Source organism: Pseudoliparis swirei, chromosome 7 (genome assembly GCF_029220125.1).
Source record: "Pseudoliparis swirei isolate HS2019 ecotype Mariana Trench chromosome 7, NWPU_hadal_v1, whole genome shotgun sequence".
In the NCBI taxonomy this organism is placed as follows: domain Eukaryota; kingdom Metazoa; phylum Chordata; class Actinopteri; order Perciformes; family Liparidae; genus Pseudoliparis; species Pseudoliparis swirei.
In genome coordinates this window covers 27,823,582-27,835,169 of record NC_079394.1, presented here as the reverse complement: position 1 = coordinate 27,835,169, position 11,588 = coordinate 27,823,582, and the positions used below count along the sequence as shown (strand labels likewise).

General features: G+C 42.8%; 1 pseudogene; it reads left to right on the top strand.

Annotated features, from left to right (window-relative positions):
* The first annotated feature begins 1 nt into the window (after position 1).
* LOC130196330 (NACHT, LRR and PYD domains-containing protein 14-like) overlaps positions 2–11,588 on the top strand; it is a 267,022-nt pseudogene continuing 255,435 nt past the window's right edge.

The following is an 11,588-nucleotide window of genomic DNA, read 5'->3' as shown; positions in this document are numbered from 1 at the left end:
GGGAGTGGCTGGCATTGGGAAAACAGTCCTAACACAGAAGTTCACTGACTGGGCTGAAGACAAAGCCAACCAGGACATCCACTTCCTGTTTCCATTCACGGCTCAGAGAGCTGAATCGTGCTGAAAGAGAAGAAGTTCAGTTTGGTGCAACTTATCCATCACTTCTTCACTGAAAACCAAAGGTTAGGAATCTGCAGGTTTGAAGAGTTCCAGGTTGTGTGTCATCTTCTGACGGTCTGGATGAGTGTCGACTTCCTCTGGACTTCCTCAACAATGAGGTCCTGACTGATGTCACAGAGTCCAATTCCTCAGCATGTGTTGCTGACAAACCTCCTCTTTCAGGGGAAACTGCTTCCTCTGCTCGCCTCTGATAACCACAAGACCTGCAGCAGCCAATCAGATCCTCCTGACTGTGTTGGCTTGGTGACAGAGGTCGAGGGTTCACTGACCCCCAGAAGGAGGACGTACTCAGGAAGAGGTTCAGGGATGAGGAGCAGGCCAGCAGGATCATCTCCCACATCAAGACCTCCCTGAAGCTTCCACATCATGTGCCACATCCCCTAGCCTCTCTGTGCTGGATCACTGCTACAGTTCTGAGTGACGTGTTGAACATCACAGAGGAGTGAAAGCTGCCCAAGACCATGACTGAGATGTACATCCACTCCTGGTGGTTCAGTCCAAAGTGTGAAGATGGTCAAGTTTGATGGAGGAGCTGCAACGGATCCACACTGGAGTCCAGAGAGCAGGAAGATGACTGAGTCTCTGGGAAGACTGGCTTTTGATCAGCTGCAGAAAGGGAACCTGATCTTCTATGAATGCGACCTGACCGAGTGTGGCATCGATATCAGAGCAGCCTCAGTGTACTCAGGAGTGTTCACACAGATCTTTAGAGAGGAGAGAGGACTGTACCAGGACCAGGTGTTCTGCTTCGTCCATCTGAGTGTTCAGGAGTTTCTGGCTGCTCTTCATGTCCATCTGACCTTCAGCAACTCTGGTGTCAACCTGATGGCAGACAAACAACCAGAAGCTGAAGGCCTTGGTTGGCTTAAATTATTGAGAGCAAAACCTAAACTCAAACATCTCTACCAGAGTGCTGTGGACAAGGCCTTACAGAGTCCAAATGGACACCTGGACTTGTTCCTCCGCTTCCTCCTGGGTCTTTCCCTGGAGACCAATCAGAGTCTTCTGCAAGGTCTGCTGACACAGACAGGAAGTAGCTCACAGGCCAATCAGGAAACAGTCCAGTACATCAAGAAGAAGATCAGTGAGGATGTGTCTCCAGAGAAAAGCATCAATCTGTTCCACTGTCTGAATGAACTGAACGATGGTTCTCTGGTGGAGGAGATCCAACAGGCCCTGAGATCAGGACGTCTCTCCACAGATGAACTGTCTCCTGCTCAGTTGGCGACTCTGGTGTTCATCTTACTGTCATCAGAAGAAGATCTGGAGGTGTTTGACCTGAAGAAATACTCTGCTTCAGAGGAGGCTCTTCTGAGGCTGATGCCAGTGGTCAAAGCCTCCAACAAAGCTCTGTATGGATACAAGTAACATTACTAAATGGATTGATGTTTTACTGATTAAACATGTTGTTTGTATTAATCTCTGTTCCTCCCTTAGGCTGAAGAACTGTAACCTCACAGAGAGAAGCTGTGGAGCTCTGTCCTCAGTCCTCAGCTCCCAGTGCTCCAGTCTGAGAGAACTGGATCTGAGTAACAACCAGCTGCAGGACTCAGGAGTGAAGCTCCTCTCTGCTGGACTGGAGAGTCCATGTTGTAGCCTGGAGACTCTGAGGTGGGTTCACTGAATTATAAATAAAGATAAGAGCCCAATATGATCTTAATGTAACATGAATTAACTGATGATCACTGATGTGAACAGAGAGAAATGAGCTGAAACAAATGGTTTCATAACCAGATGGAGTCCCTGCACACATTTCTCCTTTCAGAGAACAAGAATATAATATCTTGGCTCTTTTGATTGACATCGCTTGACGCCTGAAAAAACTGAATTTAAAGTTCAATATTTTATATAAAATGAAATCCTTTAGTTAAAGTCACATTTTTCAAAAGATTTGTTTTAAATCCAACATTTATTTCACTTTAAATAAGAGAAGATAATTTATTTATTATTAGAGTATTTATTATTCATAATTAATCCAGTTCAGTTGGAAATCTGTAATAATAAATATGTTGTAGATGTTATTCAGTTTAGTTTTCTTCATTTATCAAAACCTTTGGGAAATTTTATGCCAACCCCCATGCAATTTAGGAACTTGTTTTAAGGGTATACCCATTTATTTTTTTTAAAAAAAGGAATTATCGACTTTGGACTGCTGGGTTTGGTCTTTTTTTGGCCAACCAATTCATAAAGCCCAATCCTTTCTAATATTTAGAATGCCATCCCGCCTCCCATCAAAAAAACCCTACTAAATCCTGCCCCTTTTTAAAATTTCGTAGCCGGAAATCCAAACTTTTTTGGTCTAAGGCCCCGAGCCCCCAAGTTGGATAAAAAAGCTTTCGCAAAAAAAAACGGGTACTTAATCTTGCTTTCCCCAGTAAGGTTGTCCCTCTAAAAGGATCTTTTTACATATACAGTTGAAGCACCATTTGTGCCTTAATTGGCAGCAGCCAATTTTTAAAAGGGGGCCCAAAACGCCGGGCCTCAAGTGTCGAAAAGGGCAGCCTTTAAACCTCGGGAAACCGGGCCGCCAATTGGAATTTGGGCGGCCTTTTTCCAATCCCCTTGGGGGGCTAGGGTCCCCCCAGCAACCAATTGTTTTAAATTTGGAGGGAAATTTCAGGGTTGACGGTTTTAAAATTTTGGGGGAAAGACTCGGTATTATTTGGTGATCCATAGGCAAATTTCCAGGATAAATTTTTTTGGGGGCTGAAAACTAAAAATTTTAAAATTTTTTTGGGGGGGCCCCCCCCCTTTTTTTTAAAATTTTGGGTTCCCAAAAAACCCAATTTTAACCCCCCGGCCCCGGGTTTAAAAAGCTTTTTCCGGACCTTTGTTTTGGGCCTTTCCCCTCAAATTTTAGGGCCCCAAAAAAAATTAAAGGGGGTAACCCAAAATGGATTTATTCCCTTTTTGGGGAACCCTTTTAAAAATTTTCCCCCAAATTTTTGAAAAAAAGGTTGGAAACAAAAGGGAATTTTTATTTCCCAGGTTTTTTCCGGGTGGGGTTTTTTAATTTTAATAAATTATTACCAATAAAGTAATTTCCCAGCCCAATTTATGGGCATTGAGACTCACTAAGGTAAGGGCCATGTTCCCAACCCGGTACCAAACCTTAGGGTCCAAAACTTAAACCCCCGGGAAAAAGGGCTAAATTCCACGCCAACTTCGGCCCACCGGTGCGATCAGCCTTCTTCCGTATTTAGCCCATTTCAACAACCGATTGTTTAACTTTTGGTTCTGAATGCTTGCCGACGAAGATCAAAGATTGCCTTCCTAGAAGCTACCAAAGAGGTGCACTATGAACCTTTCCCCCAAAACCATGTCTGGGGGAAAAATAAATTCTAAAATTGGCTTAATGCGTCTGTTCAAGCCCTTTTCCTCAGTGATTTTGAAAAGCCAATAAAAGGGTAAAGTTTTTGGGAAACTTGGAATGCAGTTTATCTTTTCAAATTTTGAAGTTTTAGGTAGCCCAAATTTTAAAGGAAGGATCGTTTGGCACACTCGAAAAAAACGCTTTATCCAATGTTATAGATTCTAATTTCCGGATATGGGAATTTTTAAAACCCCTTTTACAACCAAAACCGAAGGCCACTGCGTAAAGGGGGGATACATCTGGTCCTAGTTAAAGTATTAATTATGCAGGTTTGTGATGCCGGAAAAGGCCCTTTCGGAGTGGTTTGTAAGTCCAAATTTGACACTTGCCACGTAGCTACAGCGTTATGATGGATTCAAAAGTATTTAGCTGACACTCGGATTTGGGATTTTGTGGTTGACCGGACTTTTACTTACGTTTCAAATGGATTGTTAACACCGATTGTATTGTCCTTAAGGGGTTTTTGTTCAGGTTGACTTCATTTCCAAATGTCATTTTCCTGGTAGGCCCTTGTCATGCCAGCGATTCCTTTCAAGACCAGTCTTGAAACCTGCTTTTAAAAGGCCCCCTTTTTTTTGGTTGATGGTCCAGCCATTCCTTGAAGGCTTGTAGTTCAATTGGTGAAGGACTGGTAGAATTTGGGTCTGTTCATTTAGGGGGTCGGTTGATAAGTGCTAAATCTTCCATTTTCGGTGTTTTGTTCAGGGTCACTGCAGGTGGAATTACTGTTTTGTATCAGCTTCTGTTGAAATTTTAATGCCCCCCGGGTGGTTGGGACCACGATGACGGGTAGGATTATTTATCCGATTAGCCGAGTTCGGTTCCGCTGAACATTACTCACTCTAGGGGCGTTGGGGATTTGTCAAGCTGGGGTCTCCCGGTTTTTTCGAGGCCCCATATCTGACCTCAAAAGTCGTTTTTTAGGATTTCCTTCCGTTACTTCAGGACATCGCCTTTGGGGGCTTCAGAAATTTCCTTTTAAATTAGGTTTCTTTGGAGATCGTTAAAATGCTACTTTCGGTATTGGTGGATTTAGTACCTATGTTGTTGATTGCTATTTGCGGGTTGGAATTCAGCATATTGGCATCTTGCCATCGGGGGGCCCTATTTTATCCGCATCCTTTGGGGAAACTACCCCTTCCCCATCTTTAAGTTCTACTGGTTTGGGGGGTTATCGAATGGTGCAGCCTATTGAGTTGCTGGTTGTTCATTTTGTTGATAGACTTGAAGCGTATGATTAGGTGTTTTTTTTTGTGGGAATCCTAGACCGTTCATCCCCTTTTTTTGGTTTAACAGGGTTTCACGTGCCAGTACGGTGTCCTCATTTTAAAATCCGTTTTATTGAATGTTAAATGACCCGTGGGGTTGGGATCGCCATCACGTCAGGTGGTTATTTCCCGTGATTGGCAGGTCCTTTCCATATGGCAACGTTCTCCTAGTGTTTCAGGTAGTACGGGTTTTTTTAATTTCCTTTGCAGCTGATTGCCTTTTGTCCTAATTTCCTCACATCTGTTGTTTAAAATCCCCCTTTTCCCCCTTCGGGAATTCATTGGGTCACGAAATTTCCTAGCCTCGGTGGTTCTTTTAAAATTTAGACAAAACCTTAACGGTTCATAATGAAGTTGGCTATCTACCCTATTTTGCCTAGAATTCCAGTCTAGGTTTCCATCGATTCCAGTTTTTTGGCGGACGGGCTTAAAGGGCCCCAAAGTTATACAAACGATATATGTATTACCCCTTACTCCTTCTTTTCCATACGGAGCTGAGTTTTGGGCTGGGGGCGAGGTTTCCATTGAGGCTTCTTTTTTTTTGGTTGCATATTATCTTAATGCTGCATTGTCATTGATGCATTTTTATGTGTCAGCCCCCTTATTTTGGGAGGTTTGATTTTGGATTTTAATGAATTGTATTGGGGGCTTTTTGTTCCTTAATTACGTGTTTTGAATTTTGATTTCACCTCTCATTTGCCATTTAAGTGGGGCTGGTGTAAACCCTCTTCAGAGGCTTGGGTCAAGTTACAATCTCAGGCTTTTTACTGATTTTAGGTTGTTTTCTTTATATCCTTCTTGAATCCGATAAAATTTGTCTGCTTGGTAATTGAAACAGGCGTTGACTTTACGTTTTTGCCATTGTAACTCTTCAAAACTGCAAGGTTTTTTTAAAGCTCGTATTATCGTTCACTGAGTGTAAGCTGGGGGTTTTTATGTTTCATGCCTTAGTAACTTAAAGACTCTCGGATACTGTGGGAAGGGTTAGTCAGGTTTTTGCTGATTCATAGGGCACGTGGGGTGTTCCGAATAGCCTTTCGAGTTCTATGACTGGTGGATCAGGTTTTTGCAAAAGGTTTGTTTCTGTCAAGTGCGGTTAAGACTTTAGATAGCTTTTAACTTGTTTTATGTCCTTGGGGGCCCGAATTAGTTTGGGCGTGCTTTGTTGGGTTGGTTTAGTCTCTTTCCCAATGTACCTTAATGGGCACCAGGTCTTTAATTGCCGATGTTTTCCTCAATAGTTCCCTTTCCCTTTGCAGAGGCGTTAGAGCTGGGCCCAAAAGCTGTAGCCCCCCAAAATTTAGTCAAAGTCGACTTGCCAGGGGGAGTGGAATGGTAACCCTTTGGATCTTTAAAAACTAGTTTATGGGTTTAGACCTTTATCACGACAAAATTAGATTATGCTTGATCGAGCTGGCGTTATGACTTAATTCAAGACATTGAAGTTAATTCGCGGAGATTTTTCAAGGAAACTTAGCCTGTGCCCCACGTAAATTGGCTGCACTCAGGGGGAACCTAACCGTCAGAATAGGTACCCCAACTTGGTTGACGTGTGGGAAACTTGTAACTGGAAAAGTCTGGAAGTCTCCATTCGTTTCGAAATGCAGAAGAATTTGTTAGGAATCCCCAAAGGGAAGTTTTGGGGCTTTTTTAAAAACCCAAACCCCCCCGGGGGGTTTTGAATTTTTTTTTTTTATTTGCATTAAAGACCTTAAAAACTGGTTTTTTAAGTTTTCAAATGCATTTACCCCCCCTTTCCAAGGGGGAACTTGGAAGCCCAAAGGTTTTAGTTTGTTTTTTATTTGGAAGGTTATTTCCCAGATAAGTTTAGGCTTTTTTGGGTTTTTTGGGTCAGGGTTTTTTTCTAGAAACTTGGGTTGTATTGGGGTCGGCGGTTTTTATTATTGGTGGGTTAGGGTGTAACTTACCCTGGGTTTATGCATGCTTTGAAAGTATTGTTGCGGTTTGGGATCCAGGTTACCACACTTATGTAAGGGAACTAAGGCCCGAAGCCCCTACCATACGTTTGCTTTTGCCGTTTGGGCCTGTTAGAAGGATCTTTAGGCCAAACCTTGTAGCTGCCGGTTCTCTTTTTTGGTGGACGGTCGGGGGTTGCAACCTGGTTTCCATTGGAAAAATGTTTTAAAAGGTAATGGGTTATAATTCCCCTCTACCCTTTAAGGAAGATTTGGGTTGGCCTTTTTCAAGGGGGGGTTAAACCTTGAGAGGCTGTTTCGTTTCTGCCTTAACGGGACAAGGGGTGATTAGCTGGAAGGGGCCCAAAATTTGCCGGGTTTCCTTTTATGAACTGCTCGGTTACTTTAATGGTACTTGGACGGGGATAAAGTTTGAAAATTGGACTCTTGGGAAGCAATTTGGAACGTAGATTTGCTTAAATTTGGAAACTTTTGGTAAGTTGTTACATAGGGTTGTCAGTACGGCGACGACCGAGTGTTTTCCCCCTTTCTTGGGGAAATTTTCCCTTTTTGCCTACTGTATTTTTTGGGGGAAAAACTTTTCCGGAAGGGACGTTTTAAGAATAAGGCTTTGATTTCGAGTGGGTCACGGGGAGGCCAAAGGGAACCTTTTTTGGAGGGGCATGGGTTCTAAGGCCACGGCTTTGTTGGGGGTTTCAGGGTGGGTCTTGACGCCTTTTACCAGGTAGTTTGGGACATTGTCCTTTCCTAAACCTAAGGTTGGGGGCCATTTCGGGGGTATTTTGAGGGTTTCACCCTTCAGATTTAAAGGGTATGATTTTTGCCGGAAAAATTAAGGGGGGGCCTTTTTCCTAAAATTGGGGGGGGCTAAAACAGTCTGACAACTTTTTAATTACGGTCGGGCTTTTAAAGCCCAAAAGCCCAGGACTTACCTGCGAGGGGGGCAGGAACCGGGGTCCGGGGTTTCCCTTTTTTTTTTGGGGACTTTTGGTTTCCCAAAAATTGGTTCCGCACTGGTTTTTTGGGGAGAAAAAAATTTTAATGGGTTTAAGCCCCCCCCGGGAAAATTTGGGGGTTTTTCCCAATTTAAAACCCCAAGGGGGGGGAATAAAAATTTTTTGGGGGGGTTTTAAAAAAGGGTTTTCTTTTTTAAACGGAAATTTTGGGTTTTCCCAAAGGGGGGGGAAAAATTTCAGGGTTTTTTAAATGGGGGGGTTTCTTTAAAACTTTATCCCTTTTTTTAACAAATTCCCGGGAAAGGGTAAATTTAAACTTTTAAAAAAAAAAGGGGAAAAAATTTGCTTTCTTTTTTTGGGACCTTGTCTTAACCCTTTTCCCTTTTAAATGGGGGGGTTTAAAATTACCGAGGGCGTTTTAAACTTTTATGGGGGGTTTTTGGGGCCCTTGGGACAAAAGGGGTTAAAAGAAAAAACCCCTTTTTTATTTGAAAAAATTTTTTTCAAAAAAACCCCCCCGGGGGGCCCCTTTAAAAAAAGGGGTTGGGGGGGGGGTTAAAAAACCCCCCGTTTTTCATTTCCCATTTGAAGGTTTTAACCCCCCTTTCCCCAAAGCCCAAAATTTTTTTCAAATTGGGGGGGGGCCCTTTTTCCACCCCTTTTTTTTCAAAAAGTTGGGGGTTTTGGGTTGGGGTTTTTGGGGAAGGGGGGTTTTTTGGCCAAAAATTTTTTTTCCCCCCGTATTTTTTTTGGCCCAGGGGTGGTGGGGCCCCAGTTTATTTTTTTGGTTTTACTTCCCTTTAAAATTTCCGGGGATTCAGGGTTTTTTTCATTTTAAAATTTTTTTAAAAATGTTTCCGGGTTTAAAAGTTTTTTAATTTTTAAAAATTTGAATCAGGGGGGGGAAATTCCCCCTTTTTTCCTTTTAAAACCAAAATCTTTTAAACCCCAAAACCCCTTTGCCCTTTTATTTACCCCCCCCTTTTTTTAAATTGGGTTCCCAAAAATTGGGACCGGCAACTTTTTTCCTTATTAACCCCCGGGGTTGCCCTTCCCAAAAAAAATCTTTTGGCCTTTTAAAAGAAAAAAGGGGAGGCCTTTTTTGCCCTTTACCCCCAATTTTTTTAAAAATTTGGGTTCGGGGTTTTAACCCGCGGGGTTTTTAAAAAAATTTTTTTTCCCCCCTTTTATTTTCAAGGGAGGGGTAATTCGGGGACCCTTTAAAGGGGAATGCCTTTTCTAAAAACCCCCAAGGTTTATTTATTTGACCCCCCGGGGGTTTTAAACCCCCCCAAATTTTTTTATTAAAAGGCATCCGTGCCCCTGTAAGCCATTAAAAGGGCTTTTTAAAACCCCGGGGTTTTTTTTAAAAGGGAACCCAGTTTTGGAAAAACCTTTTTTCCCCGGGAAAATTTTTTTAATTTTCCCCCTTAAAAACGGGGCCCAGGGGGTTTGGGGAAAATGGGGGGGGGGGGGCCCTTCTTTGGGTTTCTTAAAGGGGGTAAAGGTTTTTGGTTTTCCTTTTTTCTGAAAAAAAATTTCCCCGGCCACTTAACGGGGGTTTTTTTAAAAAAATTTTGGGGGGAAAAGTCATTTGGGGGAAAAAACCCGGGAAACCCCCCCCTTCTTAAAAAAGAATTCCAAAAATGGGGGTTAAAATTCCCAAAAATTTAAGGGAAAACCTTTTTCCCCAAACTAAACCCAAAGTTTGGGGGGGTTTCCAAAAAATTAAAAAACCTTTTGGGGGGCCCCAAAGTATTATTAATTTTTTGTTTTTGGGGGCCCCCCCTTTCACGGGTAATTTTTTGGGGAAACCCCCTGAGGAAACTAAAAAATTTACTGGTCAAGGGATTTAAATTTAAAAAATTTTTTGGGGTTTTTACCAAAAAAAAGGGCCTTTAATTTTTTTTGGGGAATGGCAAAATAAAAATTTCTTTTCCCAAAAGGCCCCAATTTTTGGTAACTGTTTAATTTTGGGTCTTTAAAAGGGAAATTTTAAACGGGGGGGGTTAACCCCCAGGGTTTTTTGGAAACCGGGCCCCAAATTTTGGGGGGTAAAAAAAGGGCATGGCTTTGGAAAATTTTGGGGCCCTTTAATTATTGGTTTCCCCTTGGTTTTTGGGGGGGTTTTGGTTTTAAAAACGGGAAGGGGGTTTAAAAAAGGGGGGGGTTTTTTTAAAAAGGGGAAATTTTCAAGGTGAATTTTTGGGTGTTTGGGGGCCCCGTTAAAAATTCCCCCCAAAAAATTGGGGAAAACCCCGAATGGTTCGGGCAAACAACGGCCCAACCTCAATTTTTAACAGGGTTCAAGCGAATTAAAACCCCGACTGGGTTTGGGTTAACCGGTTTTCGGGGGAAACCCGGGCCGGCCCTTTTCCATTTTGGACCGTTCAATTACCGTGGCCAAGTGGTATTGGATTATGGGTTACGGCTTTCCGGCAGGCTTTAATTCCCACGTTTGGCCGAACTGGACACTTTCGTTGGTGCTTAAAAAATAGCTTGGAAAACCTGGGGGGTTCAGGTAAAAGTTTGGCTTGAGGCCCTAGGAAATTTAAAATAGCTGGTTTTTTCCTCAGGTAATTTAAAGATTTAGGGGCATTTAATTGATTCTAAGGTTCCACAGGTGAAAAAACTGTAAAATTTTGTTTTTCAAAACCTGAAGATTTAACCTGGACAACGCAGAATAGAGCCTTTTTGTAGCCTTTATGTTTACTAGTGTCGTGGAAAGTTTGATCTTTCAAAGGGAGGGGCCTTCCAGGGGACCTCCGAGGAAAGAAGGTGGCCCTATTGTGTGATGAGAACGAGTTTAGGGATTTCCACATATTTATTAGCGGGAAATTCAACCTTTTGTTTGTACGAGTATGATTTATGGCATTCAAAAGGTCAGGAACCAGTATTTGGTGTTTAGATCTGGGTCGGATGTGATTTTAAAATGGGCCGAATCAAAAGGGGCATTTTTAAACAAAAGGGCCTCGGTTGTCAGCAAAAAACCCAACGGGCTCAGGATTAATTTTCCGTCATAGGATGACGAAACTGCTGGGTTTTCCAACTTGACAGTCTGGGGGGGAAGGAGGCCTCAGGGGGCCCCCAACTTTTCCCGAGAGGGGTTACGAAGGACCTGAATGGGATGTTGGGAAGATTATGTTTTTGGACCTTTGGACCCATTTTTTCGTGAGTGGCTTTTAAGCTGAAGCCTATGGTCCTCAACTCTTCAGGAAACGCATTTTCGATCCTTAGTGCCCCCCAAATGAATTCTTTCCCAAATTTCATACCCCTTTTTTAACGACCATTTGGTGGCCCCTGTATGTCGTTCAAACCACAGGCCCATTATCCGACCCCAAAAGTCAGGGAACCTGACATAGAACCCGCCGAGAACCCCAGAAAGCTCCGTTTAGAAGTTAACATGATAGTCACAAAGCAAAGTACCCGGTTATAAGGCTAACCCCAGTTCTTACCTCAGGGCGGGGTATTAGCCCCAGGACGGGTAGGCCCAACTTAACATTTAAAAACTACAGTAATGATGGGAACCTCAACTGATGTGGGCTCCCTTAAGGATTTCCCATGGTCCCTTGAACCTGTTGCAAAACTAAAACCAAAGCCCCTTAGTCTATGAGGGTGAAAAGTAAGGGTCGTCAAAATTCCAGCCCTTTCCCATAAACGATCTACGGGCCCGGAAATTTTAAAAAAGGGGGTTTGCCAAAGGTATTCCTGATTCATAAGGGGATTCTTGTCATTACATACGGGCAATTTCCATGGGAGGCAAAACTAGTTTCTGGATTGGTATTGGAATCAGCCAAAATGTGTGACAGGGCTTTATGCCTGAATGCCGGGATTTGATCCGGTTAATATGTATAGAGGCTCTATATTCAGTAAA